At 43.6% G+C, this 22,991-nt stretch overlaps 1 non-coding gene across 1 annotated transcript; it reads left to right on the forward strand.

Moving 5' to 3' along the window:
- The first annotated feature begins 10,299 nt into the window (after positions 1-10,299).
- LOC134938926 (small nucleolar RNA U13) lies at positions 10,300-10,396 on the forward strand. Its single transcript, XR_010181362.1, has one exon. It is a non-coding gene; the product is annotated as a small nucleolar RNA U13 (small nucleolar RNA).
- The last annotated feature ends 12,595 nt before the right edge of the window (positions 10,397-22,991 follow it).

Genomic DNA, 22,991 nt, shown 5'->3' on the forward strand with positions numbered 1-22,991 from the left:
TTTGTTGACTGGCCCGTGGGTGGGCCAATCAGTACATGGGGGCTAGGCAATGCTCCGTGTCCTGAAACCTCTTAGGGATGGCCATCAACACATCCCCCTTCGATGGTTGCCATCGATGGCTATTTTAGCAGGAACCATCGATCGTTAGAAACAATTCTACCATGTACCATCAATGATTCCCGCCATCGAATAGAATAAGCTTTTTGAAGTCCGTCGTGCATTTACCTCTCTGCATGCGCGCCTCATCCATGCTTGAGCATGTGCAGCAGCAGCGGGCAGTGGCCGGGTGGCGACTCTCTGGACTGGGAGCCCCGTACATCCATACACGCCAGCTGGCAAAGCTGTAGAAGCATATACACATGAACAGATGTGTTTTTGTGTAGTTGCACTGCAGTGCACTGTGCAAACTCATTGGCGTCTTAGTCACACAACACTCAAACTAAGTCAAACAGGCAGACAGTCACACTCAGTGTGTGTGTGACAATAGCAGCAGCAGTGACAGAGACTAGTCATTGACGACGAGTCTCTCTCCTACCTGATAGGATGCCACTTACCACGCACGCCCCCACATAACCGGGGGGAAATACTACTACTTGTAGAGAGACTACACTACAATGGAGGGTGGGGAAAGGTGGGACAGCGCGGCCATGACTTTTGACTGACAGCATGTTTGTCCAGACCCCGCAGCTGCAGTCACACAAAAAATGAGTATGATTATTATTGTAACCCTTGGTTATGTATATTAAGGTATACTATGCACTACTATACTTTCAGTACACTGTGCCTCCATCCAGGCTTAACTTAAAGTCCTTATTTTCTATACTTTACAGAGCTGGCTTGGGACAGCCAATTAGATTCTATTTATTCCCTACGCTAAATAATTTATTCACACTCCATTTACTAGTGCTTTAATTAAATGTGATAGTATTTATTTAGAATAAAGTAATATAACAGTAGACTACAATTTATAGGGTACACTTTCCCTTCTAATCCTACCCTCATGGCCTATACAGGTTTTCTGCATGCAATACAAAAATTACCTTTACCTTTAAGGTAGCTACTTTGCCTAGGCAAATAAAAATGTATACTTCTAGGTGTACACCTGGTTTTACAAGTCATGTATGACACCCCTTCATATACATATAAATTAGTAAAGGTAATGACTATGGGAAAATACATACGTTATACTACTCTTATATTAATATAAAGTATATTTCAATAAATATCAGTGTTGGGTTATTATTCAGCAATCTGCAAAACTGTATTCAATTCTAAATATCTTTTGAATATATAGGTATATAATTATAAAGGCATATCCTATGCTGCTGTTCAATAAATCAACTTGAGTGCTGAACCCTTTCCAATCTTGTTTTGGAGATAAGTATGCTGACTGGATTTATACATACTCCCGTAGAATATATTATGCTGACTGGGTGGTTTCCACAGGGTAAATTACTCTCACCTAAACAGTATCTATTTCAATTTTGTTTCCTTTACTCCTGTATCCAATATGTGCAGATAGTCTGGTAGTGCTCCTAGAATCTATAGTTACTTTGTTTAGCCAGACAGTACTGATACAATTAATGTGTCTTTTAGTGTTACCAAAGTCTTGTTGAGCTTGTCTGGCAGTATACTCCAGACAGTGGCGTAAGTTTATCCCAGTTGCCCGGAAGCAAGAAAAATATTGGTGCCCCCCCCCCCACTATATATCATCCATGAGCCAATAAGATGCCGTTTTGAGATCCGAGTAACACAGAGTAAAACCGAACCCGCTCGTCTCTAATTCTAACTATATGAAGCTACTACAAAACCGTTTAAACTAGGCAGATCTATGTAGGGGTCTAACCACACACTACATAGATCTGCTCAGTCACTCACAATGCTGATTATTTCTCTGACAATTCATTTGCAAGTGTCATATCCAGGATTAGAACCCACAACCTATTACACTGGTAGCATGCACCTTACTGGTGGAGATATCTGCTCTTGTATAGGAAGTATGAGAATTCTAACTATATGAAGTTACATGTAATTGCCAGAGAAATAACTTCATATAGTTAGAATTATCATGTTTACTTTATAGGAGCAAATAGCTTCATCAGTAAGGTGTCTGCTTCCAGTATATCTATAATAAAGAGGGTGTGATTTGTAAGGTGTAGTGACTAGTGGGGAAGTCGGCTACGGAAGAGATACCGGCTGCTGTCAATTAACTTAATTTATTAATGTTGCTGAACACACAGGACAAGAGGAGAGGTGCCCCCCTTCAAAGCAGAAGCCCGGCGGCAGCTGACTCCGTTGCCTCCCAGAGTTCTGCCTCTGACTCCAGATGTCGTTCTTATCAGTGTAATATACTGAAAAATCACTCCTTATATTGTAAATTGACGCCAGATAGTGCTGCTTGTTGTAATGAATATGTCTGTGTATTTGGCTTATAACTTTCTTTGTACCAGTTCTCTATAGTCCTTAAATGCAGCCCATTAAATGTCAAAGTTCAAGGTAAGCTAGTGCCATATCATAGCTTAAGTGTCTGTAGGTATTGCAGGTGAATGCAAATTTTAGTTCTCACCCGTCCACGAATATCTGGACTCACAGCTTTCTCTGAAATGGCTTTACAATACTCTGAACTGGTATTCCCGATACTGCTACTGCCGACTCTGGGGGTAATTCCAAGTTGATCGCAGCAGGATTTTTGTTAGCAGTTGGGCAAAACCATGTGCACTGCAGGGGAGGCAGATATAACATTTGCAGAGAGAGATAGATTTGGGTGGGTTATATTGTTTCTGTGCAGGGTAAATACTGGCTGCTTTATTTTTACACTGCAATTTAGATTGCAGTTTGAACACACCCCACCCAAATCTAACTCTCTCTGCACATGTTAAATCTGCCTCTCCTGCAGTGCACATGGTTTTGCCCAACTGCTAACAAAAATCTTGCTGCGATCAACTCAACATTACCCCCCCACTGCCTCTCCCTCAACTCTGTCCTCGGTAGCTTGATCCTGGCTACACCTGGCTCCCTCTCTCTCTGCTGCAGGAGGATGGTCGGCTGAACTTCTGCTGCCTTAACCTGGTTGAGCTTTGTATGGCGTTAACACCTAATGGCCCTCTCCCTTTCTCTGCTGCTAATGTTTACAGCGGATAGTTGCGGCAGATGGAGATACCATGGTGTACCTAGCTCCTCCCAGTACATAGCTTGCCGCCTCATAAGCCTTCCCCACAGTCCACTCTATGTTTACAGCAAGTGAAGTGGCTGTGAGTACAGCGTTGATCAGCGCTATAGTACCGATAGGCATGCATAGGACGTAGCCGCATCAGTCTCCCCGCTGCTCACTCAATGTTTACAGCCAAAGTGAGTGGCAGCCAGGGAAACATCAACAGCGACACCCAATGCGCCTGTATCCAGGATTCTGCTCGGTGCTGGCCACAGTCCCACCGCTAATCCACCGCCCAATGTACAGCTCTTATTGGCGAGGATAGCAAGCAGGAGCAGCGCTGTGACCGAAGGATATGCCGTCTGCCAATCAACGCTAAGGAGCCCACTTTTTATGTCTCTAACTAGTGAGGCTCGCGCTGACTGGCACACTCCTATTGGTGGCTTCTTGTCCCCACCGCCAATCAGCGCATCTCTCATCTCCAGCGGCTCGCGGTCAGTGCAGCGGGCGCGAGGGACCACCTTCCCGCCTGGCAGACTGTTCCTCCAGCGGCGCGTGGAAGCAGACTGACGGCTCAAGGACAGTTCTTGCCGCCCTTGCAGACTATTACTGCTCAGCGCGGCACTCAGCACCGGGGACCCACTACAGCCAGATCCTATAAACAGCTGCACTTGTCTCGTGCAGCAAACATTTAATCTACTTTGTTTATAACAAAACAGCTCCATGGCCACCATCTGACATATTTAGAAAACCATATGAACAAACACCTTTAATATATGTATATATATATATATATATATATATATATATAGTAAATAAAGGAGTCTGCGGCACTCAAGGTCTTATCAAAAAAGCTGATTATTATTGAAACATCAAAACAGGGACATCGACGTTTCGGGGATTTCAACCCCTTTTTCAAGATCTTGAAAAAGGGGTTGAAATCCCCGAAACGTCGATGTCCCTGTTTTGATGTTTCAATAATAATCAGCTTTTTTGATAAGACCTTGAGTGCCGCAGACTCCTTTATTTACTATTGATTTCGATACTGGAGGCACCGGGGCAAAATTTGGACTACAAACAGAGTGCCGGGCTTATCTTTCAACATATATATATATATATATATATATATATATATATATATTTTATTTTAAGCATGCAGTCTTTCATCCCAGGTCCGCTAGGGTGACGGTACTGTGGTCTTATTTACACACTGTTTTGTATTCAAGCGCAATCGGAGCGCCGAGCCGGGTGGCCGGGTTTCCATGGTAACCCAACGTGGTGCAGATGATGACGCGTAACGAAAGCGTCAGGGACCGGGACGGACATGCGACGGCTCGGCTGGCGTTGGGCACACTGGCGTACTTCTTGGGTATTTAGGTAAGTCTTGATTCACTTTATAATGTTATTTGCACCTAGACAAAGGGGCGGCTGAGCCCTGAAACATTGGAGCTGTTTATGTTGCTGTTTTCAAATACAGTTATTCACTACTAAAGACTCCGAGTGCCGCAGTATGTTTATCGTTTTCTACTAGTACTGTGACTGAGGGCACCGGAGCCCATGTGTTTCCAGAAGGGAGTGCCGGTCTAACCAGTATTGTTTACATATGGAGGGGTTATGCCAGTGAGGAGCGCTGGTAACCCCTGAGTGAGACAAGGCAACCCTACCTATTGACTTCTATGTGACAATTAATTTATCTTTTGCCAAGGAAGCAAGTCTGCACGTGCACTTTTGTTGATCTACTGCACTTTGTGAGCACTAATTGCACTTTACACTAAGTGGACTAAAGCACTTTGATTGCAACATGTCCAGCACTATGTCGGAGAATGACCGGGGATGCAGAGGCATGCAGACTGACCTCTCTGAGATATACAGTTTCACGGACGATGATGCAGACCGCCTTCTGTTTAAGGAACGCCTTACAGGGCATGAAAAAATGGGCTCCAGCGAGGATGTGTATCACAAGCTTTTGAAATGAAAGCGCAGGGAAATAGACTTCTTCCTACATGGCATATCATTGTCCGATTACTACAGAGAGAAATTAGTTCCAAGAGGTTTTAGGGTACGTAATGTACCGACCATTGGCCGGTTCAATCCGGACTTTTGTAAAAAATGGATTGGCATCCTCAATAAATGTAGTATGGACATGATGTTGCTAGTAGTGGAAGAGTCAGGCAGAGAGCTTGCCTTAACCCGTGAAAAGATTACCCTGTTTGAAAGTGAACACATCGCCACATTGCAGGAGGACCCAAGCCAAGATTGGCTCACTAAGTTGAAGAACCATGTGAAAATTACCGACGGGACCTGGTGAGATTTAAGCAAAATAAGATCACCATTGTGAAAGAGGACTATGACTCCAACAGGGTCTATAGATGGCTCATGGGAGGCATTCCAGGAGACTATAAGCCATATAACATGAGGGCCAGAAACAGCTGGCGTAGGTGAGAGAGCAACAACAAAAAGTCTCAGTGATGTCCTACAGTGATAATGAGTCAGCTCCTCAGGATTCTGAGGGCCTATCTCCAGTGAGCAGGGTCCCTTTAGGGCCCCCCAGGGAAACCCCGTCTGACCAGGGAAAAGAAAAAGGCCGCCGAAGACGCCCACCCCCAGGGGCGGGCAGAACACAAGGAACCAGAGGAGCCTCCATAAAGAAAAGTCGCTAATTTATAACTTGTCATCCAGAACCCTATCGGAGGATGAATTAGGGGTTCAAGGAAAATGCTTGTCCTTTGTCCCTACTAACCGTTATAATGAACTGGCATGGAAGGTGGACTTGCACAAATTTACACGAAAACTTAGGCTCAAGGAATTTTACCAGGACCATCAGGATTCCTGTAACATCCCACAGATGGATGTCATGCATCAACAATTCATACAATCTAGTCATAAGTCTACATTCGACCAGTGGTGCAAGTATGCGGGTACGCTCGGGTACGGAGTACCCTTAAGAATTTGGCAGTGGGTACGGAGTACCCTTAAGAATTTGGCAGCGGGTACGCAGTACCACCTGCCACACACTTTGCCATCACCACAATTATAATGTACCACAAAGCAACAAGACCATGGTGCTTGGCAGGATGACGGCTCCTCCCACTTTGTCAGGGTTACTGGGAGTGCGACAGTGGCTGTATTTTCCTGTTATAATGGAGGCAGTACTATATATTGTTATTAAATCGGGGCATTACTATATATCTCTATTATACTGGAGGTATCACTATATATTTCTATTATACTGGAGGCATTACTATATATTTTTAGCCTTGCCTCCAGATTCCCCCCAAAAAGGGGCTGTGTCATGTAGCCACTCCCACTAGCAGTATGTGGCCACGCCCACCACAACACATGGTCACGCCCATTTTTTTGGCACTCGGTACCACTAAGAAAATATTTCTACTTGCACCACTGCATTCGACCCTAACTCAGTGAATCCCTCCATCAGATCCTTTACCAGGCTGCTGGACGAATCAATGTCCAGGTTTAATCAAGCGGATCAAAAGGTCAATTTTATTATGACTAGAGCGGAGCGAACGGCCCTTGACAACTTGGGTAAATATGAGGATATCATAATCCGCCCGGCCGATAAGGGAGGCGGAATAGTGATCCTCGATACGGAGTTATACAAACTGGAAATCTATAATCAACTAGCCAATGAGGACACTTATGAGCGTTTACTCCAGGACCCAACTGTGGGATATAAGAAGGAACTTGATGACCTACTGGATGATGCGTGTCTACGGGGAGGTTCCTGTGTTTTTTTCAGAATCCCTAAAATACGTAAAGACCCACTGAAGCCACCAGGCCGCCCCATCATCTTGGCGAGGAACTCCATTTATCATCCCATATCAGTTTTCTTGGACAACATACTCCAGCCATTGGTAATGAAACAAAGCACCTATATTAAGGATACGACGAGTTTCCTTAATAAATTAAATACAGTGGACACATTGCCTCCAACTACTGTTTTATGTGTAGTAGATGTGTGTAATCTATACACGAGTATACCTCATGCAGCAGGACTGGAGGCCATGAGTGAGTTTCTCCGGGCTGAGAATATGACCTCCCTAGATCAGGAGTTTTTCTTAAAGCTTTTAGAGCTAACGTTGACCAGGAATTATTTCTTATTTAATGGATGCTTTTACCACCAATGAACGGGCTGTGCGATGGGGAGCAACGTCTCCCCATCGTTTGCAAATATTTTCATGTTTAGGGAAGAAAAGATGGCATTTTTTAACAACCGAGGGTTTGCACAGCACATTGCACTTTATTCTAGGTTCATAGATGACTTATTCTTCCTGTGGATGGGACCCCAACAAGGGTTTATAGAAGCATTGGAGATGATTAATGCTAGCAACTCCCCCATAAAATATACGGTCCAGGTCAGCACGACTACAGTAAAATACCTTGATGTACAAGTGTCTCTGAAGGAAGGAAAGATTGCCACCAGCCTGTTTATAAAGCCCACGGATAAAAACAAATTTTTAAGGGCTAATAGCCACCACCCTAGATCACTGAAGAAGGGCCTGCCCCGGTCCCAGATGATTCGTGCCAGTAGAATTACCAGTGACCGCTCCAAAGTGGAAGGAGTTCTAGACATGATGGTCGGTAAATTTGTGGAGAGGGGGTATGATTTTAAAACTCTACAGAGCCAAAAGAGGGAAGTATTGGCGATCCCCAGGAGCACACTATTATCCCCAAGGGTTAAGACACAGGAGTCCGTCTTGCCCTTTGTAAGCCGACACAATACATCAAGCACGGTGCTGCCCTGGGCAGTGAGAGCACTATGGCCACTAGTATCCACAGACAAACAACTACATGGCCTAAGGGACACGCGTCCATTAATGTGTTTTACTCGAGGCAGGAGCATTAAAGATCAGGTGGTCCGAACGGATATATCAGGCTTCAAATCGGCCCATATGGCATCAGATAATTTTTTAAGTAGACCATTTGAGTTCAAATTCACCGTTTAGGCCCCTAGGAACGAGGGTCCCCAAAACGGTGAATCCACCTCAATTCCTAAACGGTGAATTTGAACTCAAATGTTTTTTACCTTAATTCTGATCTTTTTCTTTGTCTCTCTCTTCCTCATAGAATCATTTATAGTATTGACTATTGATTATTTCTATTTGTTTTTATTTTCTTGTTTTTTATGTATTTATTTGGGACTGAGCCTTCGGGCTTATGGATATTTCACTTATTCCATGGACATTGGTTAGTACCTTACTGAAAGGACTGCACGATGGAATCCCTGGTGGAACGCACAAGAGAGCGATCTTCTGTTATGTGGAACGCATACGGACTGCAAAAGACTTCCGCTTCCGGTTGTGCGTCCGAAAACGGAAGTGCGTCACCAGGACAATGCCGATTAGTGGCAACGGACTTCAGCTGAGGACACTCTGTTTTAGGGTTTAAATAGGGGTATTCGAGCCATTCAAACCACGCTTCTGACGAAGGACCAAGGGTCCAAAACGTGTAGAGCGTGGCTCGTGTTGCTGTTTGACTCGTGGGCTTATCCATCCTTCCTGGGGACCTCATTGTTTTGACTGGGAGCCGTGCATCTGGAGCTGGGACCCACCGTGTACATCTGGTGCTGAGTTGTGATATGCTGTTTTAATTCTGTGTTTTCTGTAAGTGGAACCTTGAAAATAAATGGTGTTTTAATTTTAAGGACTTCTACACTATATTTGTGTTTCTGTAAGTATCTCCCAATTGTACCCTGCAATAGTGACTAGAGAGATACTTTTTTTCAGGTGTCATGACCATCCTGAACATACCATAGGAGGACGATTTGTCATTCCAATGGACTGATCTTGATGCTTATCATCGTAAAGCCAGCATTTAATAAAAAGGGTGAATTATTTTGCTTACTAAAACCTTTCCACTCATAAAGGGTTTTTTCTGTTTTTCATGGTGGTTGGAGAGTGCTATTATCTGTTACACATTGTTTTTCTGTAGATACTATTGGGTGGCCCCTTCCCAGCAGGACCACATCCCTTTTTGGGCTGTGTGCCGAAATGCTCACTGTTTCTATTTAAAAAATAGGGGGTAGAAGGACCAAAATTAGGACTGCTATGGGTGAGGGGTGATGTTGCTGGGAAAGGGGCACAGGGTCAGAGGCAGAACTAGCAGTGATTCTAGGGGGCACCAGCCCAAATTTTTGCCTAGGCATCATATTGGTTAAGGCCGGCTCTGATTGGGATCCATTGCTTTGGTTCTCCCTAATTTGTTTCATGGGTCCCTAGAGTCAGGTTCTAGCTGTGGGCACTAATTGCTAGTTCTAGAGCATAATGAGTGTGTAGTCACATGGTTGTGTGAGATGGGTCTTCCCAGCTATTACAACCTGACACATGACTCTTCTGGTGTAGAGACTCAAGTTTATTTATTTTTTAAATACATGTATTATTTTCTGCAATTTGTGTTGTTAGAACGAGTGATGAGAAGTGAGATACATTTTTTTGTTATAATTAAGTGATAGGTTATGGGAGTTGTAACAACTATTTTGCTGCTTTTCATAAGAGTAGAAAAGCTAAAATGCAATACTTGGCCAATTTGTGTAGCAGTATGTTAGTGTATATTGACACAGCAATGTGCAATGGAACAAAGATTTGCACTGTATTAAGTAGTGATATATGTTTTATTATTATTTGTGTCTCCCTAATCTGATTCGTGAACACTTGAGAGTAGGGTTCTAGCTGTGATCTTCATACAGTAATCTTTGTGGTTCTAGTGAATGATTGTTTGGTTATGTTGCTGTGTAAGAGGTAGTTTCCTAGTTGCTATGACTTAGTCCTTATGATCTAGAACCTGATATTTTTGTTTTGATTTTTCATGTTTGCTTGTGTTGTTAGAGCTGTTGCTTAGGTGTTAAAGATGAAATTAGTTTTCTGTTTGTCATTAGGAAACCTATGTCTGACTCCTTCACCCTGCCAGTGTCTTTGTCACATTAACAAAAAATATACAGTTCAGAAAATAAAATGAATGGCTGAGAAAAGCTTTAGACATTTTTAATGAATGATCAAAGGCTACAGTTAAGTCAGCAAGATCCTCACTCTACAATGTGGCTGAAAGTTACATTGTGAGCTATTACTTTGTGTCTCCCTAATTGTTTCATGGGATCTCTAGAGTCAGGTTCTAGCCTTGGACTTTAAACATTGATCCTTCTGGTTCTAGAGCATGATGTGTGGGTGGTCACATGGCTGTGTGAGATGTGTTGTCCTAGCTGTTATGACTTGACACATGACCCTTCTGATCTAGAACTTGAAAGGTTTTTTTTTGTGTTGTTGGAATCTTTGGGTAGTATGAAGAGAGAAAACTTTCTCTTGTAATTAGGTGATGGATTATAGTCATTGAAATAAAATTTATCTTTCTGTTGTTTTTGCAAGAGCATGGAAGCTAAAATGCAGTACATTGCTGATGTATGTAGTAGTATGTTAGTTTATATTGACACTGCAATGTAAGATAAGATTTATGTTAAGTTGGGAGATTTGCATTATATATTGTGGATGTTGATAATATCAATTATTATCTTAAAACATAAAGCTACATACTATTACCGTGGAGCCGCTATGGCCGCTAAACCACGTGCACGTGCTACACACTATGTACGCTATTTGCGTACAAAGTCCCGTACAATGAGTGTACGGATTACACACAGTGGGCGCACACACAGTTGATAACCTTTAAACCTTGTTAATTAAACACAGAAAGAATATGCTTATACTCTAAACCTTAGTAGTCATATACTACAATGATGTAACGCTTAAAAACCTTTACAATGTGTATGCTGTTTGAGCGATTGAGACGCTAAGAAAGCCCTTTGCAGATAAGTGAAAACACAAGACCGGGTTTGGTTAAAACCACAGCAGCTCTAACACCGCCGTGGATTATTCAGTGAAAAAGGGGAAAAACAGTACAAGTTATACACTACAAGCTAACATCAAAATCTAACACAATAACAGAGAATAAGATGGCCACAGAGAATATACATACATGAGAATGATTCGCAAGCGCAAACTGGATCCAGCCCTCAGCTATTCAGGTAGAAAGCCTTTGGAGTCAGTGAGTGAGAGCTGGCCAGGCAACAGTGGTCTTTATATACACAACATACATTCACAGTAAAATGGTACCTGTAATCTCATTGTTCATTGGACACAGGGATGTGTCTCTACATTACAGAAAAGGTCATAGGTGGGTTTGAACAGGTGGGCGGTGTCTTTCCCCAACTGCTCTGGTGGGAGCTATCCTCAGGATTCCCGCCGCATGTGTAATTTACAGCAAATACATTTAATGTTCATAAACTACTTTTGTACATAACTATACACAGGAGCAAGCGATCCTTTCCTAACTAACATCGGAATGTTACCCTTAAAATACCCTACAGCTGGATACTAGACACCACCTTTCAACCTTTATCTGACCCTTCCTATCATGCAAAGAGGAATCTCTCTGTCCAGGAACAGTTTAAACTAATCATACTTGCTCACATGGTCTAGGGGAATATTATCTACAATATGCACTATTTAGGTTAAATATGCTACGATCGAGTCGCATGCTACACGCTCACGAACTCTATCGTAAATGCTTATACCACGCGCGTGATCGCCGGAGCGATCTTACGCAAATTGCGGATATGTGCACGCACGGCAGACTGAGTGCACGAGCAGCGGGCATGTGCATTGGGCTTAGTACACAGGCATTTGCATCATGATATTTTTCGACTTTGACAGTCCACCCTTTGGCAGTCAACAACAACTGCCACTTTTCTAAACAATTTAAGCAGAAAAATATACAATATACTGAAATACCTATAAATGATTGGGTGGAGGGAGGAGAGGAGAAGGTGGGAAATGTACGACCTAGTGGGATAGTAAAAAAGCATGTATGTATGAAATTCATGTCTGAGGGGTCATGTATTATCGTGCCGTATATGTTCTAAATAAGCTTCGAGGTATTGTGAAGTATACATTGAATCCTTCTTATCCCGTATTAAGGGTCTGTAAGTGGGCTAACAAACTCTACCGAGCTTTTTTCGGCTTTTAGTTCCAACAAATGGGGTGCACATTAGTTGATGATACATGGAGGGGGGAAATATGTGAGTGCTAATATATGTACATATATCACCTGTCGACTATGTGTGTCACTACCTGAAGATCGTAGAGATGAAGATAAGAAACATGTGTTATAAATACATTCATATGGTAATGTGTGTGATTGTCCTTGGGCGTCTGTTGAAGTCTTGTCCGGATTGCTGTATCTTTGCTGTAAATGGTAAACAAAGTTTTTCAAGTGTCCATAGAAAGTTAAAGTCTCTAAAGTGTCTCGCAAAGTCCGTGAAAATGTTCATCAAAGGTCTGTGAAACAGTTCATCAATGGTCTGTATAAAGGGTCATCAAAATCTTCTTCCGAGTGGATGTCTTTTTACCTTGGAGAAAAACAAAGGAGAAACGGGTGAAAGAAACGGACCATGGAATCACGTCTTATCACAGCATTGTCTCGATTGATGGGTCATAAATTAAACCAGTTGTTGTAACAATGCCCTCGCTCCTCAAACTCATCAATTTGGTACTGCGCTTGCAATGCATTAAAATCCGAACACATCTAAATATCAAACCAATCATTATGACAACTCCCAGTATACACAAGAGAAATTTCCCTACATTCACGATAACATTTTGAGCCCAATCTCTTAAACCTGAGAACCAATTGCGTGGGTTCAACCATGAAACCAAGCCGGTCAGTTCATTACCCACAGCAGTAAGGGTAAGGTTGTGTCTCCTTAGGAACTCCCACTTCAATTGCAAGATATCATCCATCTTTTGATCTATGACCTCGGTTGGGTCATCAGTGCTGTTTGTGATATATGTACAGCACTTTACACCATACTGAGTTGCTAGGGTGACACAATACCCGCCTGTCACTGCTGTGATGTAATTGAGAACCATCCTGTGCTGGATCAGTTCCGTTTTGTAAGCTTGCAATTCCCTCCCAGTATACCTGAAGGTGTCATCATACATCTCGGTGATATTGTCTATCAGGTTCGCTAGCGCAGTTATATACCTAAAATTTATAACTCCTCTGGCGGTACGGGTGATATCTAACGTGAGTAGGAATTGAATCCCGGTGGATTCGTAGATCAAATCAGAGGCTGCGTGCTCTGTCCTATCTACAAGGTGTCTCTTAACAATGTGTTCGTAATGAGTGTGAGTGTAAGGAGCTTGAGCATTGCGGTGAACGTCTTTCATTTTATAATGGGTAATGGTCATTACTTCTGGCAACACTTTTCCAACGTAACACAATCCCTCTGAGTTTGGGGCAAGCCACTTATACGCCTTCCTCCCACATATGAAATATGCATCATCGGGGAGGACATATGGGACCGAACATCACCATATTACAAACCTTCCAGGTGAAAAATCCTATCCCTAACTCTCTCATTTGTCTAGTACACGTATCAGGCTGTATGATATGCGCACAGTATCCTGGTGATACTTCTCCAACTCGCATGGTCCTACTTCCTAGAGTGTACCTATACTTAAAATATCTCCCACCATTGGCTATTTGGCGTATAAGTTCTGTGTCTACGGCATTCTATCGGCTCTATGTGAAAATGCCATGGTTTGGTTCTTCCATGTCACTTCCCAATTTCCCGGTTTTCGGGGATTGGAAATGTTAAAACATATTAGGGACCTATCCACATGATATTGGTGGAGCTTCAAACTAGGAGGCTTAGAAATATTAAATTTCTTGTCCACCGGTCTCCCACCCCTTAATTCAAGTACCTCATCTATTGTTAAAGAGTATGGCACTAGTCCTGACTTTCTATGACCTTGAGGTACTTGTGAGCACACCCAGCATTCCGTTTGGTCACTAATGAGTGATAGTCACTCAATGGATGACGGTCCATGTTGATATTAAGGCTGGACTGACATCTCTGGATGCACCCGTCCTCAACTATGTTTTCACAATTCCTACAGATACAATTCTCTTCAGCTAACAATCCTTCACAATGTCTCCTAGTGTCATGGCTACCAGATCGTTTTCTGATACTCGCCTTTGCTCAGTGATTGTGTTGCTCTTGGAATTCTACGAATCCATCCTTGTCATCAGAACCCACTCCAGATCCTTTCTCGACCTCTCTGGTACTCTCACCGAAACAGACTGTTCTGGTCAACAACAGGGTCAACAGGAAAACCCGGAATGCAGTCTCTTGGGGCAAGCCCATCTTGCAGGAGGAGAAAGAAAGAGTGGTAATGGGGGTAAAGAAAATAATTAGAAGGGGAAGAAAACTGGTGCGACAACCGCCTCTGGTCTTGTAGTTCTCTGTGCTCAGGTGCCGTGACAACAGTCCTGCCTCTCAACCTTCCCGGAACAGACACACCAGTGATATGGTTTCCTCCACACTCTGCTCTTTGTCACGGGCTTTCTCTGGGTCAGCGGCCTTCTTACAGTGGGACGAGTGGACCCAAGTCTCTCTTTCGGCAATCTTCAATGCTGTCGTGCTGGTCAGTAAGACTTGGTACGGTCCTTCCCAACGGTGAATCAGACAACCTGAGCATAGAAAATTTTTAATCATTTCATAATCCCCAGGTTCAATGTCATGACAATTACTGTCCGGCAGATCAGGAATCACTAGCTTTACATTGCTATTTTGATTCCTCAACTGCTTGCTCATCTTAACCAAATACTTTACGGTTACTTCATTGTTACATTTCAAATCATCCTGGGGGTCAATCATTACATGGGGTTGTCGACAAAAAAGAATCTCAACGGGTGACAGGTTAAGATGGGACCTGGGAGTGGTTCTGATGCTATACAATACAAGTGGCAAAGCTTCTGGCCACAACAATCCAGTTTCAGCCATCACTTTGCTCAACTTGTTCTTAATAGTGCTGTTTACTCTTTCCACTTTCGCACTCGCTTGTGGGCAGTACGGAGTATGCAGCTTACTATTAATTCCCATTAATTTGCACATTACCTGAAAGATTTCACCTGTAAAATGGGTACCCCTATCACTTTCAATTATCCTAGGGATACCATACCTGCACACAAATTCCTGCACAATTTTCTTTGCAGTAAACACAGCGGTATTTGTGGCAGCGGGGAACGCTTCAACCCAATTTGAAAACACATCAATACAAACCAACACATACTTTAAATTTCTACAAGGTGGCAATTGTATGAAATCAATTTGTATCACCTGAAAAGGGCCGTCCGTTGGCGGGATATGGGATGGTTCTTTTGGTATCGCCTTTCCAATATTCTTCCTCAAGCAGCTGAGGCATGTCATTGCTCTCTTTCCCGCATGGGAACAAAATCCTGGCGCACACCAGTAGGCTCTTACCAACTTGCACATACCTTCTTTGCCCAGATGAGTCAGACCATGTGCCGCCTCAGCTAAACTTGGAAGGTATGCTCTGGGTGCCACTGGCTTACCTGTCCATCTGCCCATAGTCCTGAGGACTCCTGGCCATATCCTTTTGACCTCCAGACTGCCTTTTCCTGTGGGGATCACAAATTTTGCATTTCACTCAATTTCTGTGTGTTGACGGTATTGAATACCATCAGTTGTGTGATGTCTGTCTGTATGGGGGTGCTGGCTGCTGATTTAGCAGCTTCGTCTGCCCGGCTGTTACCAAGCGACACTGGGTCTTGGCTGTACGTGTGGGCTTTACACTTGATAACAGCCACTCTGTCAGGTTCCTGTATTGCTGCTAGAAGTCTTTTGATGTGGGTCGCATGCGCCACGGGTGTGCCAGCTGCCGTCATGAAATTTCTGAGGCGCCATAGGGCCCCGAAATCATGCACTACTCCAAAGGCATACCTAGAATCCGTGTAGATATTGGCTGACTTACCTTTAGCCAATTCACACGCTCTGGTTAGGGCGACCAGCTCAGCTACTTGTGCTGAGTGTGGTGGGCCTAGGGGTTCCGCTTCTATGATACCTTTGTCATCTACGACTGCGTATCCAGTACACAAGTCTCCCGAGTCCGTCTGTCTGTGGCAACTACGGTCAGTGTAAAAAGTAAAATCTACACCTTCCAGTGGGTTGTCACTGATGTCGGCCTTGCAGTGAAATTTTGGGTCAAATATTCCATACAATCATGTGTGTCAGTGTTTGTACTAAATCCTCATTCACCATCACTCTCATCCCCCACCCTTTGTGCCTGTTCAGGCACACCTGGGAGATACGTTGCAGGATTTAGTGCGCTGCATCTCCTTATGGTGATGTTTACAGGGGCTATTAGTGCTAATTCCCACCTTGTAAACCGTGCCTGGTTTCTGCCCAAACCGTGTCTGGTTTGGGCAGAATTCAGTAAGGCTGACACTACATGAGGTGTATGGATGGTCAGGTTGTGTCCTAACACTACATCTTCGCTTTTACTCACTAGCAATGCTATCGCTGCAACACTTCGCAAGCATGTGTGGAGGGATCGTGCTACGGTGTCTAGCTGAGCGCTGTAGTAGGCTACCGGCCTGCTGGCATCACCATGTTTCTGGGTTAAAACACCTGCTGCACACCCAGCACTTTCCGTACCGTACAATTCAAAGGGTTTCCCATAATCTGGCATACCTAATGCTGGCGTCTGCGATAGGCACTGTTTGAGTCTCTCAAATGCCAGTTCGGACTCATCTGTGTGCGAAATCCGATCTGGTTTGTTTGACGAGACTATCTCTTGTAAAGGTAAGGCTAGTATGGAAAACCCTAGGATCCAGTTTCGCAGTACCCACACATTCCTAGGAAAGTGCGACTCTGTTGCTGGGTTTGTGGCAGAGTCATGTCGCGAATCGCCTGTATTCTATCAGCGGTGAGGTGTCTCAGTCCTTGTGTCAAGCAATGTCCCAAATATTTTACCTTGGTCTGGCATAACTGCAACTTATCCTTTGAAACCTTGTGTCCCGTATTAGAAAGATGAAACAAAAGTTGTTTCGTGTCTCTCAAGGACGATTCGAGTGAATCAGAACACAACAGTAAGTCATCTACATACTGTATTAATACTGATCCGCTCTCAGATTGAAAGGATTGTAAACAATCATGCAAAGCCTGTGAGAAAATACTTGGGCTGTCAATGAAACCTTGTGGTTAGCGAGTCCAGGTGTACTGTACTCCTCTGTATGTAAATGCAAACAAGTATTGGATGTCAGGGTGCAGAGGAACCGAAAAGAAAGCAGAGCAGGGGTCAATCACAGTGAAAATTTTTGCAGTGGGAGGGATTTGCATAAGGATGACAGCTGGATTTGGCACTACTATTTTGTTGATCCCCCTTAGATCCTGCACTAGCCTGTAACCCCTCCCCACACTCTTTTTCACAGGGAAGATGGGACTATTGGCAGTGCTGGACATCCTAACCAGAATGCCCTGTTGTAGCAAGCGCTCTATTACTGGGTACACTCCTAACTCCACCTCTGGCTTCAGAGGATACTGTGGGATTTTTGGAGCTATCCTACCATCTTTTACTTGAACTACTACAGGAACTACATTTGCCATCAATCCAGTGATTTGTCCATCCTTGTTCCAAAGTGACTCCGGTATCTGGGAGATCATTTCCTCTACCTTGGATGGACACCTGTCTGTAACAGCAGTGTGTGACATTAACCTTTGAGGGGAGTCTAACATATCCTGCACTTCCTGAGCGTGATTCTCGGGTATATCTAAGAACACACCTCCAGGAGTACAATATATGACACACCCCATCTTACACAGCAAATCTCTCCCAAGTAGATTAGTCGGAGCCGATGCAGCTAGCAAAAAGGAGTGCTTGGTCTGCAAAGGCCCTATCATAATCTCTGCTGGTTTGCTTAAAGGTAGTGTTGTACTACTCCTGTTACTCCCATGGCTGGAATTGTTTAACCCGTGGTTTTCATACCCACTGTTGAATTTAACACTGACTTGGCCGCCCCCGTATCTACAAGGAAAGGTAGTGATCTACCAGCTACATCAATTGTGACCTCAGGTTCATTTCCATGGCTCGCAATTAATTTCACTGGCTGCAGACTACAGGTGTGGCCCCACTCCTATTGTGTGTGGTGACCTCCCCGCAGCGCGCTGGCAGCTACAATGTGTGAAGGGGGTAACTGAGAATTTTCAGAGACCTGCCAGTCTCTCCTTGGTGGGTAACTCTTTGTTTCCCCTGCATGCGGTTCATAACTTCTCCTCTGCGGACCCTGATCCCAATTACATGTGTCATACTGTGTGTCACGTTGTTGTCTAGGGGGTCGATATAGCTTATGTGGGTCTTTAAACATACAGTTTCATGCAAAATGTCCTTCTCTCTGACAGTTAAAACATGTTATCACATTCGACTTACCAACAGGGGTCTGGGGTTTAGGCTGATGATGCCTGGTTGTAAGGGCCTGTATACTTACTGTCATCAGCTTGTCCCCTTGTGACTCCCTGTGCCTAATGATGATCCGATCATGCTCAATAGCAGTCTCTCTCAAAGCAGCCACCGACATACCTCTCCAGTTAGGTTGAGTGGTTTGTACCCTGGTTCTCAACACTTCCTTTAACCTGTCCATTAATACAGAAACCGCTACTTCCCTATGGTGCACATTACTCTTAATGTCTTCGATCCCAGTATACCCAGCCATTTCCTGCAGTGCCCGATAGAAATAGTCAGGAGCAGTTTCACCTTCTTTTTGTCTAATGGAGAAAATTTTGTTCCATTTGACAACAGCTGGGAAATATACTCCTAACTGCAGATTGATCCGTTTTACATTGTCCTGATTGTACTCATCAGTGAGAGGTACCTCTTCATCTAATTTACATTCAGCGATGAATTCCACGGGGTCAACATTGGAGGGCAAACATGCCCTGAGTAATGTCCGCCAATCTTTGTTATTGGGTTCTGCGGCGTTACCTAGTTCTTTAATAAACCTTTGACATGCAACTAGATCTTTCCTGGGATCGGGAAATTCAGACATAATTGTCCTTAATTCTGTCCGGGACCAGGGGCAATGCATTGCAATGATCCTGACGGGAGTGACTCCCAGAGCGTCAGTCTTTCCATTTGGGACTGCAATCACCCTGACAGGATTAAGTTCAATCACATCACTCTGGGTTTCTTCTACAATGTGAGGTGTAATTGTTTCTGCATAATGTACAGTACCGTACTTACCTGTGGACACGACCTCACCTGTCCCTCCACTAGGGGCCTTCGCTACTGCTCTTACTGGTTGGGCCGTGCCCACTGTAGTATCTTGTATGGTGGCTGCTAGAGAGAGTGCTGATATCGTGGTAGGCTCATCTTCCTGGTCGCAGTCCTGAGGGAAGTTTAAGATGGGATACAACTTGCACGGGTTAGCATTAGCATCAATACACTTATCTACTTTACTCTTATCATTAATACATTTATTAAGTGCACTTTTATCATATATCAGTATGCCATTCTCTGTAGCCACTTTCTCTCCTGTTATGTATGGTGGTGGTGGTGGTGCTGTTGCTATCAGTTTTCTGATAGGACTGGAACCAGCTGCTTGAGCTAATCCCCGTTGTATTTCACCTTTCCTGTTGCCATATCTGTAAATAATCATAATGTCTAATCCTTTGTGTCTTGGATTTTATCAGACATATCCTTCTCCTTAAATTTTGCAAAACCTCAGGATTACAACTGCCTACCCTAGGGAACTGTTCCCTATCGTTCACAGTCATACGTTCTCATTCATTGCATAAGACCTCTGCATGTGATCCATATTTTTCACACATTATATACCTCGCCGACCCTTCTGGCTGCGGAATTATATCAACCTGAGCCTTGGTTGATCGTCCCTTACTTGAGCAACTGGCCCCCATTCTTTGCAGGTATTGCCTTCTCAGCGAATCCCTACAAAAACCAAGTTCCCAGAGGTAAGGCAACGGTGAAAGTTCAACAAGTGCTCTCACTCACTTTCGCCCACGTCGGCCAATACAACCACACACCGTCTGCAGTGCTGGCATACCCAACCCAGGGCCCCTGTGTAACCTCTATTTACTGAGAGCGTGTGGGAGTATGCTACCCCTCCCAGTAAATATCAGTTGCTGGAGAATTCCTGAGTGAACAGCGAAACTCCCTTAAAATAAATAAACTGTTACACAAATCACGTCACGTGTACAAATAGCGTCTATGATCCCGCAAATTGTACGCAAATTGCGTAATGGGTATCAAGGTGAACCAACTAATGCACACAGTGACGTGCGGTACAGTCGCACTGCGTATAAGTAACTATTACTTATCCGCCGAACGACCAACGGAATCGATTGTTTAGGCTGCGAAACCTCAGCTGGAGCGTATTCTCAAAACGGGCCTATATGGGTACTGCGCCAACCCCCGGGGCTGCGCTCTCTACCTCTGACCTTTCTTAGGCCAGGGTTTTCAGAACTTCAATAGAGCTGGTAAGTGGATTTCTGACTTCGTTGACCTTTTGGTCTGCTGATACACTAATTGCTCCTTTATACCTTATACAATGTTAACGTGAGAAGGCCACTCCCACGCCACCACGTGTTCACTTCACTGGGATCCCGGATCCCGGGTTCACAAAACCTTTATTTGCATACACACGCTCTTTCACTCATATACACTTTGATTTTTCTGTACAGAAAATTACTTTCATTCAAGTGAAACAGGCTAATCCCAGAGGTGAGGCAACTAGAGAAGGATCTTTTAAACTAAAATTTTGGAAACTGAACAAATTTGTGCTATTATCACGTGGCTTCCGTATCGCCTAAACTAAAACAATGCTATCGTGTGATTTGTATTTAGTGGGCGTATCTGCACGCACGTTGCGTAAACACGCCACGTGTGTAGGCCTTTGCGTTGCGTACGCAGTCTCGCACGCGGTCCGAGACACATGTACACAGGCCGGATACGTCCGCAGTAACACAAATAACACGCTTCTATAAATGTAAACGATATTTAACTATAATCGCTTACCAAGCACCACACAGTATCTCCTGTATAAACCTTTATAACTGGGTCAGGCTGTGTGTGTACTAGGAAAAGATATACAGCGCTATACACTGGATATAAACAATATAACTTTTTATTTTACATAATTAAATACTTGGTTGCAACCATAAATATAAAAAGAAATTAAAAAATGTGTAAAATAGGGCAAACACAGCACAGCACTTCTTATATATAAAAAAAATGGAGAGTAAGACTTAACCAGCGCTTATGTTTAGACGTCCAACTCTGACGTATTTCTTATATGCTCATCCTCGTAGTAAATCATATTGAAGGAAAAAAGATGTATATAGCATAACACCATTTATTTAAAACACAAAAGCAAAAACAAGTAAAATGCAGCACAAATCCTGGAGTATTAACAGGTGCAGTGGGTAATTACCAGATGTTCCTGAACTGTGATTAAACAGTTCTAAATGGGCATGAAGATATAACTGGAGGAATTCCGGATTTCCCCCAGTAGTCGGTTTGATGTTGTTACAGCCGAATCTCCACTCCACTGTGGACCTGTGGTCAACTCCCTGGATCTCACCAACGCGTTTCCACCCCGGGCTGGGGTCTTTTTCAAGGTGCAAAATGTGCAGTGCAGCTCTCTTCACAACTCCCTATATTTAACTAACCAGGGCACCAATCATAGTCCAGCAGGTCCAGCTGGACCCTATACACAAATCATCTAAAGTTCCGTGGTCCTCTGCTGGACCTGTGCGTCATTTCCCCCGTTGCCCTGGTAACCCGTCTTTCTATGTATCCGCTGCGTCCAGCCGCGTCCTCGTTGCCGTAGAGACCCGTCACCCCTAATCCGGAAGTGCGTCTCTCAGCGGTATACATCATTCCGCTCTCGTGCGTCGGCCAGACAGCGTCCCGGTTACCATGGTAATAAGAGTCTCTATAACCATCAATGTAATTCCATGCCGGACTTTCATTTGTCTACAAGATTAAAACATCTTATTGAATTATACAAGAAATTAATATACAGTATTTAGCGTACTTAAGCCATATAATATCCATTACAATATCATATTAAGTAAAACCCTTACTATAATGATCCATACCGCCAATAAAATGTATCAATAAAAATCCCAAAGTATATAACCTAATGAACCTATCTATAAAAACCATTTGACCTCAAAATCCTGGTTCAGACCCTCCGGTTTTAAAGTCCCTAGATCGTAGATAGCTTTCATTTCGGCCTTGGCCAACTGGGACGCAACATCTTTTCGTCTCCAGTGTCCTTTTACATGTTTAAAACCGCAGAATTGTTTAATGCCAGAGGTATTGCTCTGATGTCGTAATCTGAAGTGCTCAGATAGAGCATGGGTCGTGAGTCTATTTCTTATATTTCTCAAATGTTCACTAACACGGACTTTAAGGGGTCTAGAGGTCTGGCCAATGTACCATAAACCACACTTACACTCAATGGCGTAAATGACATTAGAAGTGTTACAAGTTACAAAATCTCCTATTTTGCACTCATGACCGTTAATGGATATCTCCTGGAATACGCCTAGAACTCCTTCATGCCTGAAACGGGGAACTTGTTGGTGTCCGCAAGAGGAGTACGAGACCATGCTTTCAATAGGACTCTAACTGTCCATAATCAAGCTTCAAAGGCTCTCCATTCACTCTGTATGGACTTTACATCTCCACAAGTGCTATATACACCCCTTGGACTGTGGCATTTCTTTCCAAAGGATTCCATACAGGAGACTGTGTTTGGCCTCTACAAGTGGTAATATACCGAATGAAGTGCTGTGCTGTGTTTGCCCTATTTTACACATTTTTTAATTTCTTTTTATATTTATGGTTGCAACCAAGTATTTAATTTTGTAAAATAAAAAGTTATATTGTTTATATCCAGTGTATAGTGCTGTATATCTTTTCCTAGTATTTATCCTCAGGGACTAACT

This window comes from Pseudophryne corroboree, chromosome 6, assembly GCF_028390025.1.
Source record: "Pseudophryne corroboree isolate aPseCor3 chromosome 6, aPseCor3.hap2, whole genome shotgun sequence".
NCBI classification, from domain to species: Eukaryota; Metazoa; Chordata; class Amphibia; order Anura; family Myobatrachidae; genus Pseudophryne; species Pseudophryne corroboree.